Source organism: Canis lupus, chromosome 4 (assembly GCF_011100685.1).
Source record: "Canis lupus familiaris isolate Mischka breed German Shepherd chromosome 4, alternate assembly UU_Cfam_GSD_1.0, whole genome shotgun sequence".
In the NCBI taxonomy this organism is placed as follows: domain Eukaryota; kingdom Metazoa; phylum Chordata; class Mammalia; order Carnivora; family Canidae; genus Canis; species Canis lupus.
The window spans coordinates 11,999,353-12,023,478 of record NC_049225.1 but is presented as its reverse complement, the minus strand read 5'-3'; the positions used below and the strand labels follow the sequence as shown (position 1 = coordinate 12,023,478).

General features: G+C 34.7%; 1 long non-coding RNA gene across 5 annotated transcripts in view; it reads left to right on the top strand.

Annotated features, from left to right (window-relative positions):
* LOC102155265 overlaps window positions 1–24,126 on the top strand; it is a 70,937-nt gene that overhangs the window by 33,007 nt on the left and 13,804 nt on the right. For all 5 annotated transcript variants that reach the window (XR_005357842.1, XR_005357841.1, XR_005357843.1 and 2 more), the window contains exons 2-4: window positions 12,841–12,928; window positions 13,411–13,538; window positions 18,076–18,187. This is a non-coding gene — a long non-coding RNA (uncharacterized LOC102155265). The remainder of the gene's footprint in view (window positions 1–12,840; window positions 12,929–13,410; window positions 13,539–18,075; window positions 18,188–24,126) is intronic.

Genomic DNA, 24,126 nt, shown 5'->3' with positions numbered 1-24,126 from the left:
AGGATATCTATTTCCCATCTGTCTTCTTAAATGTTTCAAGGTTTTTATTATGGTAAGTGAAAGAAAGGAAGAAAAACAAATTGCTGGAAGCAGAGCATTTACAACTTTCTCTCAATAATTTGTCAAGGCAACCCAATTCACAACCCATTATTATGCCAGTTGTAAGCCTCTGTTGAGTTAGTGACAGTAAATTATATAGCCTGAAGAATAAGAATTCAATGCAATTACTAAACTCCTTTCACTAAATATTAATATTACTTACTCTTAGACCAAAATAATATAAAAAAATAATTATGACTAGCATTTGTCAGTACATTGAAAATATAAGGCATTCTGCTATGTACTTTATGATATTTAAATTTAATCTTCACAAGATTATCAAGGTCTTTGTTGTCTTCTTTTATACAGAGAAGGAATCTGACACAGAAAAGCCAAGTCATTTGCTATAGGTCACCTTGTTACTGAGTTTTAGAAATCATGATTCGAACCCAGATCTCTGACTTTTAACCAGATGTCTTTTCCACTATATGATTTTCCATTTCCTCTACTTATTTCAGTAAGTACCCTTTATGGGTCAATCAAGAAAACATATACAAATGAAATCTAGAAACATCTTTCTGAGTAGTGAGCAGAAAGTTAAAATCAATAAAAAGCCTGAGTTGAGGTAGGTATGAAATGCCAGCAGGAGACTGTGGAGGCATGATGACATAACTGAAACTTGTGTTTTCTTTCCTGTGTTCTTTTCTGGGGTAATTCTTTTCCTTTGGACACCTACTAAGAAAGAGAAAAAGGAACAACTTCCCTAAGATACTTTTTCTGAACTATTGTATGAGATGGTACTAAGTCCTTAGTATTAGGTCCAGTATAATATGACAAATGATAGCATCATTACTATTTTCTTTAATAAGAAAGAAATGTTCCTTTAAGAATTTATTTATTTATTTATTTATTTATTTATTTATTTATTTACTTACCTACTTATTTACTTATTTGACACACACACACACACACACACACAGAGCACAAGCAAGCAGAGCAGCAGGCAGAGGGAGAGGAAGAAGCAGGTTCCATGCTGAGCATAGAGCCCAACATGGATTTTTATTCCCGAACCCTAGGATCATGACCTGATGCTTGATCAACTGAGCCACCCAGGTGCTCCAGAAATTTACCTTTAAAAGATACACATTTTCCACCCTTAGGGATATACCCAAGAGAAATGAAATTGTACATCCACACAAAACTTTGTACAACACGAATGTTCATAGTAGCCAAAAAATAGGAACAACCAAAATGTCCATTAACTGATGAATGGATTAAATAAGATTTACATAATAGAATATCCATGTAAAAGAATACTATTCATTAATAAGAAGGAATGAGTACTGACAGACGCTACAGCATGGATAGATGAAATTTGAAAACATTGTGCTATGCGAAAGAAGTGAGTCACAAAATACATGTTGTATGATTTAATTTATATGAAATGTCCAGAATAGGTAAATCTATAGAAATGGCACTTCCTAGAATTTAAGGGCCTGGAGGTGGTGGGAAGTGGAGAGTCACTGCTAATAAGTACAGGCTTTCTTTCTAGGTAGACAAAAATGATCTCAACTTAGATTGTGGTGATTGTTGGACAACACTATGAATACACTAAGAAGCATTTTATTATATACGTAAATTGTTGATGTGTGTGAATTACATCTCAAGTTGTTTAATAAAGATAGCTATATAAATAAGGTATGTATAATGCTCCTAAGTAAAAGTGACCTGAAAAACAAAGAAATCCCTCAAAAAAATTAAAAACAAAATGAAAGGATAAGACTATCTATATGGTAGCCTAGTCACACAGAGAAGAAATCTTTCAAGTATTTATAAAACTCAGTGATTTGAATGCATTCCTAGGGGATATATTCTTAAAACAAAAAGACAAAAAAGAAAATGTAAAAGATACATAGTAGTCATATTGGTATTGTTATTTTATCATTAATACATATGTATTAGGCTTTCACATAATTTATTAATTTAATTACTTATTTACTCATAAATAATTAAACTAGTATCTTTGGGAATTGTTATTTTAGACTAAATGAAAAGAAATACAAATACATCAAAGAGTTAAAGAAAAATGCTTAATCTTACACTTATGTAATTCCAGTATAAATTCATGATGCATTTTTCCCTTAAAAAAGTATTTACTTCCTACCTCTATCTGTAGAAAAATTCCTAGGAGTAATGTCTATACAATAGCACTAATTATTGAGTCCAGACTGAGATTTCTAAATAGCAATTCTTACTAAAAGGAACCAAGTCTCTTTGGAAAAATGGCTGATGCCACATCCTGGCAAGAAATGTATAAGATTAGCCTGGAATATCTTATGCTGGAAGGTATGAAGGAAGTGATCACAGATCACTGTATGGTTGTGTCAAGAGGACTCAGGAGACAATTTTCAAAGGGCTGCTATATGCCAAAGATGGGCATTTGTGCATCAAAAGAAAAATGACTCCAGTCAAAGAAAGACAAATACCATGTGATTTCAGTAATATGTGAAATTTAAGAAACAAAACAAACGAAGGGGGAAAGGTTTTTTTTTTTTTTTAATAGAAAGAGAGTGTGTGAGGGGGGAATAAGGGAAGGACAGAGGAAGAGGGAGAGAGAATCCCAAGCAAGCTTCATGCTCAGCACATAGAATGTGGTAGAAGCAAAGCTATATCTCTTTAAATGGTGGACCCTAAGAGACTGTCTGTCTTCCTCCTTAGAACCTTGAACTACCATGTAAAGATACCCAGGTACCCTACTGAAGACATCTATAGAAAGAGACAGAGATACCCATCCACTCTCTAACTGTTCTAGCTATCTCAATTGAGTGGCCAGATATGTCAGTTAAGACACCTTGGACATTCAAAACCCAACTATTTTAGTGCTAAGATTGAGCACAGCTTCCAACTGATCCATTAGCTGCAATTAACCAAGGGAATGACCCCAGATGATGCCACATGATGAAGAACTCTTAACTCTCTGAGTTCTTTAGCAAATATAATAGTTGTTGCTTTAAGTCACTAATTTGGGAAGAGTTTGTTATGCAGCAATAGATAATCTGGTATTTGCAGGATAAAACAACCAGAGATAGTCTTGGTCTCTGTAAATTTTTAGTCTGAACTTAAGCCTGTTTTAAACCCCACAAAAATGGCAATAAGCCAATGGTCATAGTTTACATATTGGACCAATAAGTATTTGCTTCATCATCTAATTAGCTATAGATATGTGAAGATTGAGGAAAGTACTATAATGCTGAACCAAAAGATACTCTTCAAGAGCTTACTGTTATGTTTGAGTGAATGAGATGGTGCCTAACTGGATCAAATTTAGGTCTTACATGATAGTGTATGGTCAAGAAGAAGAAAGACATGGCTATAGAACAGTCTTTTCTTTTTGATGTGCTACAGTGAAGGAACTCAGTATTATTATAATTGTATTTTTTCAAGAAGGAAAGATGTAGGTTTTTAGTAATATAGGATATAGAGAGACTTCTAAGGACAAAAACAGATACAGTTCTACATTTTTGAGGAACCATGACTATGTGTACTTTCATTTGTAGTATTCCCATTATTTCAATCAAATATTACACAATCCTATATTCTTAGCTGTGGTGGTGGTTATCATCATCAACATCATTATCATCATCCATTTCAGGAAGAAGGATCTGAGTGGGAGGTAATGAACCCAAAGGGAAAAGAAAAGGATACAGACAGGGGCAAAGCAAAGGAAGAAGAGAGGAGGTGGAGAAAGGAGTGAAGAATAAGAGAAAAAAAATGAAATAATAAGAACTCTTGGTAAGATTGGGAGAGATAGAGAAGTAAGGATCATAAAAAATAATATGATGGCATATGGTTTGCAAAACAATTTACTATTTATAAGTGGAACATTAATTTATGTCATCTAACTTAATCTTTTTAATGCTTGCTAATGGTGTTTTATTATTCACATTATATAGATGAGGAAATATGGATAGTACTACAAGAATACAACTTCAGCATTTATTTTTTCTTTTTTTAAAGATTTTATCTATTTATTCATGAGAGACAGAGAGAGAGAGAGAGAGAAAGAGAGAGAAAGAGAGAAAGAGGCAGAGACACAGGCAGAGGGAGAAGTAGGCTCCATGCAGGGAGCTCGACGTGGGACTGGATCCCGGGTCTCCAGGATCACACCCTGGGCGGAAGGCGGCGCTAAACCACTGAGCCACCTGGGCTGCCCAACATTAATTTTTTTTCTATTAAAAATATTCACCAAATGTACACTGTGCCAGTCACTATGCTAAGTGCTAGCAATATAATTGTTAGCAAAATAAACATGCTATCTACCCTTTTAACTTAAAATCTAGGAGAGAAGGAAAGCATTATTCAAATAATCACAAAAACAGCTATAAAATTACAACAAATTAAAGGAACATTGTACTATGAAAATAGACTATCAGAAGTTTGATCTACTCAGATAGTTCTGATTACAGGTTTTTTAGACAGACAAATTGCACAATTACCTTGTTTGAATCTCTCTTATTAATATATTTCATCCAAATATGATTGTACATTAAGCAATCATAATCATTTTCAAATCACTCTTACTCTTTTTTTAAATTTAAATTTTCCAAGGATAAGGTGAAAACATTGCATTATATTTATGCATAGCCCTGTGTACCTCTAAATGCCATTATTTACTGGATCAAGATTCTGTACCCTGTAGTCTTTAGTCAAGAACTGGCAAACAAGGACTTTTGAGCAGGGAGGAGGGATCCCGTTCTAGACATGAGAATTTACCACCACTTAACTTGGCTGGCTTTGAATGTATCACTCACAGCCTGTCAGCCAGAAGATGATTAAAGTCTGTACCTCTAGTCCCTAGGGTTTCCCTTTTTTTAGACTTCTCAGAGTAAATGTTAGCTTTATGCGCCACCAGATAAAAGAGATTGTGATCAGGTAAGAATTGTACTCAATAAACCTGCTCTAGAACAAAAGCAAACAATGTAACCACTGAATATCCAAGAGTACTTCTACTCTAAGGACATAAAACCTAAATGAACACCTTCTTCTCAAATAACCCCCAATGGTTTCAGATTGTTAATTCATTAATCCTTTTAAAAGCCCACAGCCAAGGTTGATAAGAATAAACAGGAAACTAAAATACAAAGAGTTGAATTGATGTACTCCCTTTCCTCTAAACTGAACAGGAAGAAGCACACTTGTGAAGCTCCTTTTTCTCAGTATAGACACTCTACAAGAGATTCTGAATGAAATGGCCCCTGTTGACCTTTTCTAGAAATGCACATTTTACCCAAAGTGCTAATTAATCTATTAATAGTTGGTTTTTCTTCCTTCCACATTTAATTTGAGAATCTTAGATATCCTTTGTAGGCTTTGATCATTACCTATAACTTGGAATTTGGGCATTTTGTGTTAATTTTTTGTTTTATATTCTTTTCATAAATATTTTCCATGTGACAATATTTGAAAATAAATTTTTAACACTTCAGTCCATTTTGTAGTAGCTTGTCTTCTCATATTCTTCTGGTCTCTCTCTAGTAAATTTTAGATATCTTGCATTTACTTAGTTCTTCCTTAATTAAAGAATTAATTGGTCAGAAAACACTTTGTATGATTTATTTCCTTTATTGGTGAACATACCATGTACACTTGAAAAATATTGTGTATCCTGTAGTTGTTGGGGATATCATTTAAGTTCAGTTGGTTGATAGTGTCATTTGTATTATTTATGTCTTTACTAAATTTTGCCTAGATCTTCTATCAAATGCTAAGAAAAAGGAAGTGATAATGAAATTGTCAGGTCTCCCTTTTAATTCTGTCAATTTTTACTTCATATTATTTTGAAACATTCTAATTAGGTACACTATTTATTATTGTTATTTCTTTCTTATGAGTTAAACTCTTATTGTTTTTTTAAATATTTTATTTATTTATTCATGAGAGACACAGAGAGAGAGAGAGAGAGGCAGAGACACAGGCAGAGGGAGAAGCAGGCTCCATGCAGGAAGCCCAATGTGGGACTCCATCCCAGAACTCAAGGATCACACCCTGGGCCAAAGGCAGGCACTAAACCGCTGAGCCACCCAGGGATCCCCTAAACTCTTATTGTTATGAAATTTTCCTTTTTATCTCTCCTTGTGTTCTGTCTTGAAGTCTATTTTTTATCTCATACCGAGTCCCTCTACCAGCTTTCTTACACTCACTGTTTGTATAGTACACCTTGCCCATCTATTTACTTTCAACCTATTTGTGTCTATATATTTAAAGTTCATTCTTATAAAGAGCACATATTTGGGCCTTTTTTAAATCCTTTATGAATATCTCTAATTTCTAATTGGAGCACTTAGTCCATTAACATGTATTATAACCATCAATATGGTTAGATTTATTTTTTAATTTTTATTTTAATTTCAGCTAGTAAACATTAGTTTCATTATGTACAATATAGTGATTCAACAATTCCATACACACCTAGTGCTTATCACAAGTGCATTCCTTAATCTACATCCCCTGTTTCACCCACTCCTCCAACCTCCTCCCCTATGATAGTTGTAAGTTTGTTCTCTGCAGTTAAAAGTCTATTTCTTGGTTTTTCTCTCATTATCCTTTGCTCATGGTTTTGTTTCTTAAATTCCACTTGCTAGTGAAGTCATATGGTATTTGTCTTTCTCTGACATTTCACTTAGCATTATACTCTCTAGCTCCATGCATGTTACTGCAAATGGCAAGATTTCATTCACTTTTATGACTAAGTAATATTCCATTGCATATTTATACTACTTCCTCTGTATCCATTCATTAACCAATGGATACATGGGCTGCTTCCATACCATGGCTATTATTAATAATGCTACAATAAACATAGGGGTATATGTATCCCCTTGGATTAGTGTTTTTGTATTCTTCAGGTAAATACCCAGTAGAGTGATTGCAAGATTATAGGGTATTTCTATTTTTAACTTTTTGAGGACTCTCTATACTGTTTTCCACAGTGGCTGCACCAGTTTGCATTCCCACCAACAGTATGAGAAAGTTCCTATCTTGCCACATCTTTGCCACACCTGTTGTTTCTTGTGTTGTTGATTTTAGCCATTCTGACAGGTGTGAGGTGGTATCTCATTATAGTTTTGATTTGTATTTCCCTGATGATAGGTGATGATGAGCATCTTTTCATTGGTCTGTTGACCAACTGGATGTATTCCCTTTTCTTTTCTTTTTTTTAAATTTAAACTCAATAAGCCAACATATAGTACATCATTAGTTTTAGATGTAGTTTTCGATAATCTTTAGAGAAATATCTATTCATGTCTTCTGCTCATCTCTTAATTGGATTTTGTTTTGGGGTGTTCAGTTTTATAGGTTCTTTATATATTTTGGTTAATAAACTTTTATCAGATATGTCATTTCAAAATATCTTCTTCCTTTGAGAAGTTTGCCTTTTAGTTTTATTGACTGCTTCCTTTGCTGTGCAGAAGCTCTTTATTTTAATGTAGTCCCAATAGTTTATTTTTGCTTTTGTTTTCCTTGCCTCAGAAGACATAGAAAAATGTTGTTATGGCCAATGTCAACGAAATTACTGCCTGTGCTCTTCTAGGATTTTTATGGTTTCAGGTCTCATAGTTAGGCCTTTAATCAATTTTGAGTTTATTTTTGTGTATGGTGTAAGAAAGTGGTCCAGTTGTCTTCTCTTCCATATAGTAGACCAGTTTTCCCAACACCATTTGTTGAAGAGACTGTCTTTTTTCTATTGGATATTGTTTCCTGATTTGTTAAAGATTCATTGGCCAGGGCTGCCTGGGTGGCTCAGCGGTTGAGTGGCCGCCTTTGACTCAGAGCGTGATTCTGGAGACCCGGGATTGAGTCCCACAGAGTCCCCTGCATAGAGTCTGCTTCTCCGTCTGCCTCTCTCTCTCTCTCTCTCTCTCTGTCTCTCTCTCTCTGTGTCTCTCATAAATAAATAAATAAATAAAATCTTTAAAAAAAAAGATTCATTGACGATATCATTGCGGGTTCATTTTGAGGTTTTGTGTCCTGTTGATTTTGTTTTATCAGTGTTTTACAGTTTTCAGAGTACAGGTTTTTTACCTCTGTGGTTAAGTGTATTCCTAGGTATCTTATTATTTTTGGTGCAATTGTAAATGGGATTGTTCTTTTAATTTCTCTTTCTGCTGCTTCATTATTGGTGTTTAGAAATGCAACAGATTTCTGTACACTGATTTTATATTCTGTGACTTTACTGAATTCACGTTTCAGTTCTAGAAGATTGTTGAGTGAAGTCTTTCAGGTTTTCTACGTATAGTATCATGTCATCTGCAAATAGTGAAAATTTTACTTACTCCTTACTAATGTGGATGCCTTTAATTTTCATTTTAATTTTTTTTGTCTGATTGCTGTAGCTAAGACTTCCAGTACTATGTTGAATAAAAGTAATGAGAATGGACATCCTTGTCTTGTTCATAACCTTAGGAGAAAAGCTCTCAGTTTTTCCTCATTAAGGATAATGTTAGCTATTGGTTTTTCATTAATGGCTTTTATTATGTTAAGATATATTCCTTCTAAGCCTACTTTGTTGTGGGTTTTTATCATGAATGAATGTTATACTTCATCAAATGCTTTTTCTGCATCTATCAAAAATGGTCATATGATTCCTATCTATAAGATGGTGTTGTGAATATTGAACCCTTGCAACCCAGGAATAAATACTACTCGATCATGATGGATGATTTTTTAATGTATTATTGGATTCAGTTAGCTAGTATTTTGTTTAGGATTTTTGCATCTACATTCATTAGAGATAACTGGCCTGTAGTTCTCTTTTTTTGTGGTGTCTTGATGTCATTTTGGTATCAGGATGATAATGGCCTCATAGAATGAATTTGGAAGCTTTTCTTCATTTTCTTTTTTTTTTTTTTTTGGGATTAGGTTGGGAAGGTGTTAACTCTTCTTTAAATGTTTAATAGAATTTGTCTGTGAAGCCATCTGGTCCTGGACTTTTGTTTATTGGGAGTTTGTTGATAATTGATTCAATTTCTTTGCTAATAATTAGTTTGTTCAAATTTTCTATTTCTTCTCATTTCAGTTTTGGTAAGCTATATATTTCTAGGATCTATTCAATTCTTCTAGATTGCCAACTCTTGGCATATTGCTTTTCATAATATTCTCAGAGTTGTTTGTATTTCTGTAATGTTGGTTGCTATTTCTCCCTCTCATTTGTAATTTTATTTAAGTCTCCTTTTTTTCTTGATAGGTCTGGCAATATATCTATCAATTTTATTGATTTTTTTTCAAAGAACTAGCCCCTGGTTTCATTGATCTCTTCCATTTTTAGTTTCTGTATCATTTATTTCTGCTTTAATCTTTATTAGTTCCTTCCTTCTACTGGTTTCAGATTTATTGTTCTTTTTCTAGCTCTTTTAGTTGTAAAGTTAGGTTGTTTATTTGAAATTTTTCTTATTTCTTGAGGTAGGCCTGTAGTGCTATAAACTTCCCTCTTAGAACCTCTTTTGCTGAACCATTGTGTTTTGAACCATTGTGTTTTGATGTTTATTTGTTTCCATGTACTCTTTAATTTCTTTGATTTCCTGGTTGAGCCATTAATTGTTTAGTAGCATGTTATTTAACCTCCTTGTTTTGTGGTCTTTCTAGATTTTCTCTTGTGGTTGATTTCTAGTTTCATAGCATTGTGGTCAGAAAAGCTGTATGGCATGATTTCAATCATTTTGAATTTGTCAGGCATAGTTTTTTGGCCTAATATGTGATCTATTCCAGAGAATGTTCCATGTGCACTTGAAAAGAATATGTATTCTGCTGTTTTAATGGAATATTCTGAATATAGCTATTAAATCCATCTGATTCAATGAATTATTTAAAGCTGCTGCTTCCTTGTTTATTTCCTATTTAGATGATCTGTCCATTGATGTAAGGGGGGGGGTTAAAGTCCTCTACTATTATTGTATTGTTATCAATTATTTCCCTTTACTTCCAATCTCCAAGTATCTTTATGTGTAAAGTGTCTCCTGTAGGCAGGATATAGATGGGTCTTGGTTTTCTCTTTCTTTTTCTTTTTTTTTAAGTCTATTCTTTCACCCTATGCCTTCTGATTGGAGTATTAAGTCCATTTACATTTAAAGTAATTTTTGATATGTATTTATTGCCATTTTATTACTTGTTTTGTGGTGTTTCTGAAGATTTTCTCTGATTTTCTTTTGCCTTTCATAGTTTGCTGGTTTTCTTTCATGGTATATTTGGATTTTTTACTCTTTATTCTTTGCATATTTAATAGTGGTTTTTTATTTGTGGTTACTATTAAGTTTGTATTATAACATCTTCTGCATATTGCAGTCTATATGAAGTTGATGATCATTTGAGTTTGAATTAATTCTTTTCTTCTCTCTTCCCCGTGTTTTATACATATGATGTCATATTTCCCATCCTTTTATATTGTGAGCTCCTTAACTGATTTTTTAACAAAAATATTCAATTTGTGTGTGTGTGTGTGTGTGTGTGTTTCCTGACTTCATACATTCACTTTTGGCCTTTCCTTTCCACTCACAGAGTCCTTTTAGTTTTTCTGGAAGGCTGCTTTAGTGGTCATGAACTCCTTTAGTTTTTGTTTGTCTGGGAAACTATATCTCCTTATATTGTGAATGATAGCCTTGCTGGATAGAGTATTTTTGGCTACAGATTTTTCCCATTCAGAACTATGAATACATCATGTCAATCCCTTTTGGCTTAGAAAGTTTCTGTTGAAAAAGCCTTGATAGCCTTAGGGCTTTCCCTTGTATGTAACTATTTTCTTTTGTATTGTAGCTTTTAAAATTTTTTCTTTATCAGTATATTTTGCCATTTTAGTTACAGTAGGTCTTGGTATGGATCAGCTTTTGCTGATTTTGTTGGTGGTTCTCTGTGCTTCCTGGATTTGGATATCTGTTTCCTTCTCCAGATTAGGGAAGTTTTCAGCTATTATTTCTTCAAATAAATTTTCTGCCCCTTTTCTCTCTCTTCTTCTTCTTGGACTCCTATCATGTGAATGTAATTATATCTGATGGAGTCACTGAGTTCCCTAAGTTTATTCTCATTTCTTATTTCTATTTTCATTCTCTATTCTTTTTTCTCTTTTTTGTTCAGTTTCATTACCTTTCATTATTCAGTTTTCTAGGTCATTAATTTGTTCCTCTGCTTCTTCCAGCCTGCTGTTCATTCCATCCAACGTTTTTCCTATTTTGTTTATTGAGGTCTTGATCTCTGCGATGTTATTCCTTCTCTGTGTTAAGGGTTTCAGTCATATCTTCTACTCTTTTCTCAAGTGAGTATCTTCATGATATTACTTTAAATTCTTTATCAGACATTTCACTTAGATTTCTAGTCATGGCTTAATCTTGTTCTTTCATTTGGAACAAATTCCTCTGCTTTCTCATTTTGTCTAAGTTTCTGTACTTTCTTCTGTTAGGAAAGTCAGTTACATCTCCTGTTTTTGATGGTAATAGGATTATGAAGAAGAACCCTTGGGTTGAGAATCTCCATGTTGGCAGCATTTGGGACTGGTATTCTGTGGGAGAGGAGTTCACCATACAGTTCCTGGGGCAAGAGTGACTGGGAGGGGCAATTCTACTGGAGTCCAGGGATGTGGGGCTTGGGGTAAGCAAGTTAGTTTGTGAGTATCTGCACTGTGCTGATTCCCAAAGGGGGCCCTGTGCTTACTGCTGAAGGGTGAGGGATGAAAATGGCACTGGCCAGTTCCTTTGTTTCCAGAGGGGTGTTTCCATGAAAGCTGCCTCTCTGGGACATGCTCCATGAAGAGCAAATAACCTCTGCACTGTGTGCCCTAGGTGCTCTTCAGATCCCTGTTTCCATGCTGTGTGTCCATGGGCTGTATGCCCGTGTTCTCTTCAAAGGCAGCCCCAAGCCTCCAGGCCCTCCTGAGCCACACCTGCTAATCTTTAGAACTCTAGTCTTTAAGCTTCACTGGTTGCAAGAACTCATACAAAAACTCTCTTTTCAAGCCAACTACTATGGGAATTCATATGCCTTCTGTGGGCTTCCCTTTGCACTAGTCTGTCTTTCACCCATCTCTGCAACATGTCTCCCTCCCCACTGCAGTGGCCATAATCCATTTCTCTCTCAAACCATGTCTCTGCACTCTCTACCTCTTTGATGTGGCCTCTTCTCTACCTTTAGCTGTAGAGTTTGTTCTGCCAGTTTTCCTGGTCAATTTCTGTGGTATTTAGGATAATTCGATAGTTATCTAGTTGGATCTATGGGATAAGACAAGCCAAGGGTTCTCCTATTGCGCTGCCATCTTTCCTGGCCCACTAAGGTTAGATTTAGATCTTGTTTTATCATTTTATTTTATCATTTTAATTTCCCCATCTGTTTTGTTTCCTCCTTTGTTCCTTACTTTGTGATTTGTTGAATTTTTTTTAAAGAATTTCATTTCTATTCCATATCTATTGAATTTTTAGTTATACCTTTAAATATACACAGTAAACTTTTCACAGTATGCTTAACATTATTTAATATAAACTATAAAAACCTATATAAGTCCATTTATTGTAACTCTCCATAGTCGTCATTAATATACACACAAACTCAAACCCTACAACACAAAAGTATTATTTTACAGTATTGTTTACTTAAATAATCTCTAGACCCAATGTGGGGTTCAAACACAGGACCCCAGGAGCAAGAATCACATGTTCTTCTGATTGAGCCAACCAGGTACCCTTCAAGAGTACTCAGCCATTCATTTTAATAGATAGAAGGAGATATAGCCTTTTATATTTACCAACATATTTCTTATTTCAGATTCTCTTCATTACTTCCTCAAGTTCTGATACCAGTTCCCATTACCCTAAGAAGTTCCTTGAGCATTTCTTGTTATGTAGATTACCAGGTAATGTATTAGCTTCCCTTATCTGAAAATATTTTTATTATACTTCATTTTTGAGAGTTTTTTTTCAGTTCACGTTTTCTCCTTTCAGCACCTTAACAAATTTTTTTACTATCTTGTGGTCTCTATTGTTTGTGAGGAGTGAGCAGTCATTTGAGTCCCTGTTTTTCCCTGTATTTATAGGTCATTTTCCTTTGGATGCCACCAATATTTTCTGGGTTTTTTGGTTGGTTTGTTTTGTTTTGTTTTGTTTTAATTTACACCACACCTTCCTTCATACACATTATTTTCCAATGGCTGTGATTGTCCTGTATTTTGTTCTCTGGTTCTTCATGCCAGAGAGACTATGGGTTTTCTATTGGTTTTTGTCACTCCATTCAGTGCCTACTGTGGATTAACCACAAGCTAAAAGCCTTCTTAATCTTGTTATTTTTTACTCATTGATGAAGATTCAGCTTAATCATCTTTTTTTTTTTTTCATAAAGCTTCTCAGAATCTGCAGATTCAACTGGATGTATCCATGAGTTAAGAATGCATTTGGCTGCATTTGACAGGAAATACTACTACAGCAACTTGAACAAGACCAGGTTGATTTTTCTCATCTAATTCAGAGGTAGGCAATTCAAAGAAAATATAGCTGATCATATAGGGTATTAGGGACCTAGGTTTTTCCCTATCTATTTGCACTTCTATTGGCATAAAGTATTTGTTCTTGTAGTCTCAAGATGAAAGTTATATGCCTGAGCATTACATTCATTTCCCGGTGGGCAAAAGAGGCAAGGACAATTGGTGGGTGACTAACTCAACCCAGTTTGTCTGGAAATTTCTCATTTTCAACACTGTAAGCCCCAAATTCCATTAGTTGAGCTAAAAACAAAATCACATCTGATTTACCTGTGGTTTTTGTTTTTCATGCCAAGAGAATATCTTATAAGATTGTAAAACAAAAATCAGAGCCAATTCACCTTCTGCAAAGGTAGAATCCAACCAAGATATGATCACAGTCCTATTCACAATTTTTTATTATTTTTAGATATGGCTTGTTTTCCTGGGTCATGGCATAAATAGTCTGGTTGATTATCTCCAAAAAATGCTATTCCAGAATTTACCTAGGTCAATTATTCTTAGGATCTTTCCTGAAGAATGGCTTAGTTAAATGTTGTCATTACTTTGGTTATTTTATGAAGCTTTTAAAATAATAGTTTAACAAGTATATTACAAAACAAAGTACATATAGTAAAAAGCAAAATCGAAATGCACATTGCTGTAATGTTTTAAAATATAAGCTAATATCAAAAAATTCTTAAAGTTCTGATAACTGTAATTAATAAAGCAATAATTTGAAATATTGATAGAAGTTAAACAAAAAATCATTTATATCTAAACACACTAGAACAAAATTTAAGGGTTGTTTTTTTGAGAGAAAATATATGCCTTTTGCATGGATGAAATTCCCTTAATCAGTCTGTTTCTGTTTATCAAAGGAGTTTGAGGACATCCAACAAATGATCAATATTAGTTATGAATTCTAAAGAAATTAAAATTTATTTATAGCCTGTTTATTACTTGCTGTTTTCAAGGCATAAAATAGTATTTTACGGCCTTAGGAGCAAAATATAGATTTTTCCATGATAAGCATAAAATTATAATATGGTTAATAATTATGTAAGATCTTTCTTATAAAGTTTGACATTATATAAGCATAGTTTGTGATGTGCAGCACATGTATAGTGTTGTAAAAACACAAAATAAATTTAACAGCCAGTAGCAGTTTCTCTTTCTTTGCCTCATTTTCCCCCCAGTTTTGCCATGAACCAATGATTATAAAATGTGAATACTAATAAAATAACCCTTACCTTTTAATGAAATCACTTTCATACATTTTCTTTCATGCCTAATTTGTGTTAATTACAAATGCTTCTTAGCTCCATTTCAGCAAAGTAAATGTGTGGTTTTTTTCTCTATGAATGAAACCAAGTAATTCATTTTAATGCTAAGGGTTCCCTGGTCCAGAAATGGAATATACTTTTAGCAATATTCTCTGACCCCAAGACTCCCAAAGAACCACTCCTCTGACTTCAGTTGCCAAATTAACATAAGTAAGGATGTAATTGTCTTGCTTAAAGGGCTTGGAAATAAAACCTTCTTTAGATCTGTGATGATATTTGAACTGAGTGTAGTCCTCTTCAACAGATTTTTTTTAAAAGATTTTATTTATTTATTCATGAGAGACACAGAGAGAGGCAGAGACACAGGCAGAGGGAAAAGCAGGCTTTCTGCAGGGAATCGGATGTGGGACTGGGTCCTAGGACTCCGGGATCACACCCCTAGCCCAAGGGATCACACCCCTAGCCCAAGGCAGAGTCTCAACCACTGAGTCACCCAGACATCCCCTCTTCAATGGATTTTAATAAGCAATTAATTGAGGAGGTAGGAGAATTCTCACCTATACAGCTTCATTCATGACCGCTATCTGAAGTTCAGGCCATTCACAGCCTACTTCAAGCTCTACAGAACTTTTATTCTCCTCACCTTACTAACTTTGAGTCTAGAATTCAGTTCTTTGCTTCCAAATCCAACTCCATTCTGATCCCATAATTTTGAATATCATTGTGTCTCCCCAGTCAATGCTTTTAACCATCAAGCCATCCTCTTTTCTCCAAGTTCCTATATTTTCAGTTCTCTATTAATAATAAAGAGCAATGTTATTTAGGATCTATCTTTCTAAATCTTCCCCAGCTACTGGTAGCTCAAACAGAAGTACTGCACAGCAATTATACTGGCACACTGTTATACTGTACACCGGTATACTGTTCAACTCCTAGCAATTTAACATGCAAAGATTAGGTGATCTTTCTATCACATCAAGAGAGTAAAATGTTATGGAATCTCATGAATTATTCTTATTTGTGAAATTGCTTAATTTCATCAGAACTTCTATCATGTCCACCATTGTTATTTGGAACTCATTTGGATAGCTTCCAATGCAATGAAGACTATCTTTACCCTCCAGCATTTTACATTAGCCTAATAGCACAAAGTAGCCAGTTCCTATGTATCAAAGCCAAGAAGCCATGCACAGAAAATAAATAGGTAATGATACACCTTCCCCTATTATATTTTATTCTTGCCAGAGCTTTAAGTCAACGTATACTTTCAGGGTAAACTCTAGGTAAAGTCAAAAAAGGCATCTTTTATCTCATAACATATGGAAGAGGTAGAAATTAAGGATGAGTGGAAAATATTTTAAATTTGTGGAAACTTCAGTTTACAAAGAGGTAGAAATTAAGGATGAGTGGAAAATATTTTAAATTTGTGGAAACTTCAGTTTACAAATATGTCTGTAGATTCATATTTGCTTTGTAGAGAGGAATCCTGCAGTAATTCTGATTTACTTAATATAACAGCAAATCCCAGGGATCCCTGGGTGGCTCAGCGGTTTAGCGCCTGCCTTGGGCCCAGTGCGCGATTCTGGAGTCCTAGGATCAAGTCATGAGTTGGGCTCCCGGCATGGAGCCTGCTTCTCCCTCTGCCTCTCTCTCTCTCTCTCTCTCTCTCTCATGAATTAAAAAAAAAAATCTTAAAAAAAAATAACAGCAAATCCCACACAAATGTATAATAAATACTCAATAAATGCTTATGGGAAATCAATTTTTGTAACTATGCATGTTAACTGGACTTGTGATTATTTTTTAATGTATACAAACATCAAACCATTATATTGTATACCTGAAACTAATATAATGTTATATGCCAATTAGACTTCAATAAAAAATAAATGGTTATGGAATAATATGATTAACTGAAGAATAACTTTTTACTTTCCATTTGAAAATGGTATTTATGTTGACTGAAGAGTAGAATTTACCATTGGGCAGGTAGAGTAGATAAGATACTGGATTTATGGTCAAAGAGTAGATTGAGTCTTTGCCTTTTACTAGTGAGAAAACCTCCAGTAAGGAGGTTTCACCCCTCTGGACTCAAACAAGTTACTTTGTTTGGAAAACAAAGCCTGAAATCCTCACAGGGTGTAGTGAGAGAAATTGTTTTACAAAGTCTAAAATGTACACAAAAGTAAAATGGCACTCTAAAGTCAGAATAATATGCACAGTTTAATCTAAGAATTATAAGATTCCCCCACAGTCTTTTTATGCTTATCAATTTGATCACCTAAAAAACATAGTCTCATTCAAAGGAACCTCAGAGATCAGATTTTAGTTTAACATCCTTGTTTTACAGTTGAGGAATCCCATAACTAGTGATGCTTAGTGCTTTGTCCAATTATATGATCTGCTTTCATGTTTGTGTTAGAGACCTTTCTCTATTTTTTTAATTTGGAACTCTAATTTGTAAAAATTACTTTTTATTAATATGTTATATGTTACTTTGTCTCAATGTAATAAGTAATGGAAAAATGTCACTATCATTCTACATATTGAATAGGGAAGTCTAAGAGAAGTTAAAATGTTTTACCTTAGAGTAATCCATATATTTAGGATAAAACTAGAGAAAACACATACATACACACCCTTCCAACAATCCTATAGTTCCTCTTACAGATGCCTTTAAATGTGCTTCCAAAGCTACTTTCAGAAAGTCATTAAAATTTAAAATCAAAGTTTAGAAAGTCACTATTTCTTGAATTTTTAAGTACTGTCTCCTGGAAAGCATTATTCACCTATTAGCACCTTCTTTGCATCTAGTGCCTTTTTTCTAACCCTAATCCAACCTCTACATTACTTCCTATCATGTATGATATGTTGGTTTCCTGAGACACTCTATTCATTCTGACAATCAGAAAGGTATGCCTAAGGCGCTGACATCTCTAGAAATGCTGCTGTACTTGACACTGCTTTTAGAAGATGTGTATTCAGAAACTGACTTTTTAACCTGCAGTTTTATGTATTTTTCACCTGATGGTTTGCATTCTTCTCCTTCCAACTGTACAACTCTCTTCTCTTATGAGTTGTTATGAACTAAATATTTGAGTTTCTCCATATTCATATGTTGAGCCTCCAGTGTGACTGTATTTGGAGATGTGCCTCTAAGGAAGAAATTAAGGTTAAATGAGGTTAAGGGTAGGGCTCTGATTTAATAGGATAAATCTTCTTATAAAAAGGGATACCTCTGTGTTTACTCTCTACTCTCAGTTCACAAAGAAGAGACCCTGTGAGCACATAGAAGAAGGCAGTCACCTAGGAGCCAAAGGAAGAGATCTCAGACTGAAACTTCTCTTGCCAACATCTTCTCGCCTCCAGAACTGTGAGAATTTTATTCCTAACTCTGGGAAACGAACTAGGGGTGGTGGAAGTGGAGGAGGGCGGGGGGTGGGGGTGAATGGATGATGGGCACTGAGGGGGACACTTGACGGGATGAGCACTGGGTGTTATTCTGTATGTTGGTAAATTGAACACCAATAAAAAATAAATTTATTTAAAAAAAGAAAAAAATAAACGATCCAATTCTATGGTATTCTGTTATGATAGTTCAGGCTCCATATACAGAGTAATTCCTAGATATTAAAATATTTCCCTTGCTTGAATTAATGATAGTGATAGGAGAAATTGCTGTGTGTGGACACACTTGAAATCTTATTATAGCTGCTTTGTTTGCTTCTTGATTGACTGTATACTGTTGGAGCACCTGAATACCGCTGAATAATTTTTTTGTATTAAAATCTGGCTGGCTTTTTTTCCCTCAGTTATTCCAACTAGTTGGCACAGTTGGTACTATTAACTTGTGGAGAAACAGATGCCTTTTTCTGGGTATTCAGACGCAACTAAGTCACTATGGTCTCTTCATTTGTTCCATCTTTACCCCTGCTAAATCAATGATGCATGGTTGCCATTTCATTGTTTTGCTGAGGTTTATTTATTTTGTTGCCTTTCACTTTTTGTTCATTAGACAAACATGGAGCAGATGATAAATAGTCATTGGGAAAATAATGTGTTAGACCAAAATGCAACAATGTGTTTCACAGAAAATGGCATGTCATAGATGCATTGTTTCTAGAGTAAAACAATTTAAAGAGATCCTTTTTGTGTAGGAGGAAAGCATCTGCCTGAAAAAAAAAAAAAAAGAAGCCATGGGAAAGATGCCATTTTAGTCTGTTTTATAGGTGTTTAACATTGGGCAAAATAATGATTAAATATGCATTTGGCCAGAGTCCCAGTGCCTTTCTTGTACAATTCCTTGAGACCCTATGCATATTATCTGAAAGAATTTAATAAACTGAAATGGCCTCTTTCCTTATCTGTGTATTCCCTAAAATGGAATCTCCTTGAAGTCAAGGATTTCATCTTAGTCTTATTTTCCCATCATTTAGCACAGGACATGGCTTATAAAGGTTTTCAGTTAACATTTGTTTTATTGAATTACACAAAAATGTTCAGTAGATCTATTTTTATTAATCCAGCCAATATAATTGCTTTTAAACACTGGAAGAGCAGAATTTTCTTTCCCTAGGGCCGCCTGGGTGGCTCAGTGGTTGAACATCCACCTTCGGCTCAGGAAGTGATCCTGGCTTTCTGGGATTGAGTCTTGCATCAGGCTCCCCATAGGGAGCCTGCTTCCTCCTCTGTCTATGTCTCTACCTCTCTGTGTCTCTCATGAATATATAAATAAAATATTTTAAAAAAAATAATTTTCTTCCCCTACTGCTCACACACTAAGGACATACATCTAGATGTACACACTAGATATTTTTAGCATGCATAGATAGGATTTTAGGAGGAACTTAAATTTTGAAGCAAGTTTAAACAGAATGGAAATGATTAATTGCTGGATTAATTTCATCTTGAGAAAGGTTAGAGAGGAATCTTTTTGCTCCAGGAAATAGAAGATCTAATTCAGGAATATAAAAGGCTACACCATGGTCAACCAGGCATTTTCTTTTCTTCCTGAATGAAAAGAAATCCGGTCAGAGGATCCACGTTAAGTATACAGTAGAGCTATTTAATAAGGGAGATGAAATATGAGAGTAGATTTACTGAGGAAGCAGGTGGATTCTTTGTTTCAAGGTGGGATATATACACAGTTTTCTGAAATCAGATTAGATGATCTGATTTTTTTTTTTTCAAGATCCATTCTAGTTCCTCCAGTCAAGGTTCTTTTAAAAAAGTTTTAGCCTTTAGTTTGAAATACTTTTGGATTTACAGAAGAGTTGCAGAATAGTACTCAACTTCTCCCCACGCCATCATCTTACAAAACTATGGTATTTTGAAAATCAAGAAATTAACATCGATACTAGTCACTAAAAAACAGACTTTATTCAGCTTTCTCTAGCTTTTCCACTGATGGACTATTTCTGTTCCAGGATTCAACCCAGGTTCCCACATTGCATTTAGCAATTCATGGGTCTTTAAATTTCACTTTTGATTCTTAAGATTTATGCTTTACAGAGTTCTTATACCAAATCAATTGTGTGCTTTGGCCATTTCTTGGTGTTAGTTCTCCAAACTTCTTGTGTTCATCATTTATTTACCATCTTAAAGTAGATTTGCAAACCTCTCTCTGATCATAGTTCTTCTCTAGTTCCTTTTCTCTTTACCCTGCCTCCTCTCTCTGAAGATTCTTTGCCTTTGATCAGACAAGCGATCTACCTAAAGTGGATCAGCTGAAATGTACATAATTTTTCATACAAACCCTTAGAGAAAACACATAAGCAGGTTATCAAGTCAATCTGACAGTCTTGTTAATGTTATATTTAATTTGTACTATAAAATAAACAAGTGAAGATTTTAATCTTTTCTTAGAATTTGGGACCAAATAATAACTCTACATCCTTCTCAATGTTTACCATTTGAGGATATTAGGATTCATTTATGAAAATGCTTTTCTTTAGTTAAGTATCAGTTAATGAAATTGAAATATTTTATTCCAGTTTCTTAATCAGAGAATTTTGGAATCCAGTAAGAGCCATTAGCATTACCACAAATGAATAAAATTATGTGCATAATATTTTGTTTATAAGTGTATTTATTTTCTAGGCTGGAGGGTCTACAACTCTCATCAGATTTTTAAAAGTACCTCATGGCTCAAAAAGCTAAAGAAACATCCAATCTAGGAATATGAGAGAATCTATATCAATAGATAGATTTGACTTCTACGTTTTAATGCAAGGACTATTTGGAGACATAAAATAACTCCAAATGCCTTACATTCACAAAATAAATATTCTTTATTCCCCATATAATAATTTAGGAAGTTAAAACAAATTTCATTTTTATCTAGCTTTGTATTAATAAGTGTTATATTTTTATCGTATTTTTTTTGTGGTAAATTCTTTCTTTTTTTCTTTTATCTCCAGAGTCCTTTTCAGCTGGGTTATTATTCCTCCTGCCTTTGCTTGTCTTTGTTTCACAAGTCATTCTTTCATCTATCAATCCTACCACATTACTTTTCCTTGACCAGACTGCTTGCTCGGCACTGCCTGCCACCTTCTCCCTTCTGGTTTCTACTTCTCTGCTTGCTTGTGAGAAGTGCTCTGGCTAACAGAATGTGTAACCATAGGGACTGTCAATGCCAACAGCATACCAAAACCACAATTCTGGGAAAAAAAATTAGCTTGACTTTTTCATGAAATCTTCTCAATAGAAAGCAGCCCATGTTGTGGGTAAAGTTAGAAATTTATAGCATGGAACTAAATTTAAACATAAAGAAAGCAGACTCCTTTAATGAGAAAATATACTTTACTTAGTCATTGGAAGGGGAAGGACAGGAGGTTAGATGGATAAAGGGTGAGATATTGCTTCTCACACATTCATTTTCAGGCAAAATGTCCCTATGTTGGTTCCCACAGAATGAGATAACTCCCCTCCCCATCTCTACCCCTATCAGAAGCCATGTGATACATAAGGAGCTTCATTTAATTGCTAATTACTTTTAATAACTATAAAGGGTTAATCTCAAATCTGGCTTTTAAACATAAAATGTAGAATGTGACTCAATAATACTAGATGTATTATGCTGATTGTATTATCACAGTTCTTTGTATTGAATAGTACATCTGAACCAGGTACATGCTTTACATACATTATCTTTAAATCTAGCATAGTCCTGGAAAATAAACACTATTATTCTCATTTTTCCAAAATTACTCTGCTGGCTGGTGGTACAGCTGACCTTCGCCTACTTGTGGTTGAAGTCCAAAGTTGCATACCCAAAGCTATAGCACACTTTGATGACCAGTGGAAAGTGAGTTGTTGGAAATTGGAGGCAAGAATAAGGGTAGCAAGGTGAGAAGAGAAAATAGAAATAGTGGGAATAGAGAGTCGGGTTCCAGACACTTACTGAAAGATTGTATTAAGGTGTGTGTTCCATTCACTTAGATTTTCTTGTCCTTGAGGTCAGTACTTTTCTTCTTTTTAAGGACTTACACATAATAAGTGCTTAATGAAATGTTAAAATGTGGGAAGAGAAAAGAGGAAGGAGAAAGGACAGGTGGGTTGAAAAGGAAGTGAGAAGAAAATGAGAGAGAGCTATGAAGAATGAAGAAAGAAAACAATGAGGGATGTGTATGTATGTGGAGAAAGAGTAGACAGGCAGTAAAAGGAGACAGACAGAAAGTGAGACAGAGGAAGATGAAGGGAGAAAAACTCAGTTCATTCTGACGTCTCAACCTGGACGGCTTACTAGTTACATAGCGTCTGAGCTTCAGGGAATTGTCATTTTGGAATTTAGTACTTTGAAATATGAGCTAGATAATTTAACCTCCAGGCACAGTTTTTCAATGATCATTTCATCCTTCAAATAATTTACAATCAACAAGTATCCCTAGGGCCTATATAACTGGTACAGCATTGGGAGAAATAACCAAGAGTTTACAATATATATAGAAATAGCCCAAAAGGAAAGGTATTATAAGTACTCTTGCCCCCCATTCTGGGGCTTCCCTATGACCAATGACTGGTAATATATCACCTCTTCACCTATGCAAGGAACAACCCTGAAGTGGAGATGTCTATATTGGAGGTGGAGAAAGTGGAAAGTTAACATCACTGGGGCAAACCTTTGACCAATGGTAGATGGGAGCCATGATTTGGGGTTGATATATTCTTTCATTTTGACTCCTCTCCCATACAGTGCTGAGTTTAAGCCTCTTAAAAATAGTCCCATATGATTTTAAGCAGTAACCAGCTGGGTAAAACAAATGCCTATCAGTTCTTTTTTCTTCTTTGACTCATTTCCCTTTTCATCTCCTGCTTCCATTTGATTGTATATGCTCTAACAAAGTTAGTAGTGCAGAAGCTTCTGCCTAAGGTTCTACTTTCTGAGAACTAAAGCCAAGACATAAACATTATTCTTTTTCTCTCTTTATTCTGTTGGTTCTATTAGCAATCTCATCCAGTCGCCTGGTTTTCAGTTATCATCTATATACAGACAAATTCTTGATCTACATCTTTAACTCAAAGCTTTTTTTCTATAATAACCAGATATAGTTATTTAAATGTTTCATGAATATTTCTACTTGGATTTCTTACAGGTGCCCCAAACCTCTCTAAAATCAAATTAACCACCTTCCTACACATCTTAGAGTCAATCTTAGCGAGTCTCTTTCTTTTACCCTTTGATTCTATTGATCAGCAAAGCTTGCTAATTATTGTACTAAAATCCTCTTTAATTCATTAATTTGTCTCCATTTCTATTGCCATTCTCAAGTTCAACCCAACAGCACGTCTTTCCCAGATTTCTACAACATCTTCCTATAGGTCTCTAGACCACATGTCTTATCTCCCTTAAATCCCTACTCTATACATAAACCAGGTTGATCTTTCCAAAATCATATGTTTTACCTTGTAACAATCCTGCTAGGAAATCTTCAATATCGTGGCACCTGGGTGGCTCAGTGGTTGACCGTCTGCCTTTGGCTCAGGGTGTGATTCCAGGATCTGGGACTGAGTCCTACATAGGGCTCCTTGCAGGGAGTCTGCTTCCCCCTTGGCCTGAGTCTCTGCCTTTCTCTCTCTCTCTCTTTCTCTCTCTCTGTGTCTCTCATGAATAAATAAAATCTTTTTAAAAAAATTTTGATAGCTTTAAGATAAAGTCCAAACTCCTTAGTGTGGCTTCCAAGACCCCCAATGGCCTGCATCACCCACCCCAATAAACATTCTACTTCCTCATCATTATGCTGCCATGTTGAATGTCTTTTAGCTCCTTAAAAGATCTTGGCTCTCTTTCAATCATTGTTGTTCCTTTAGACA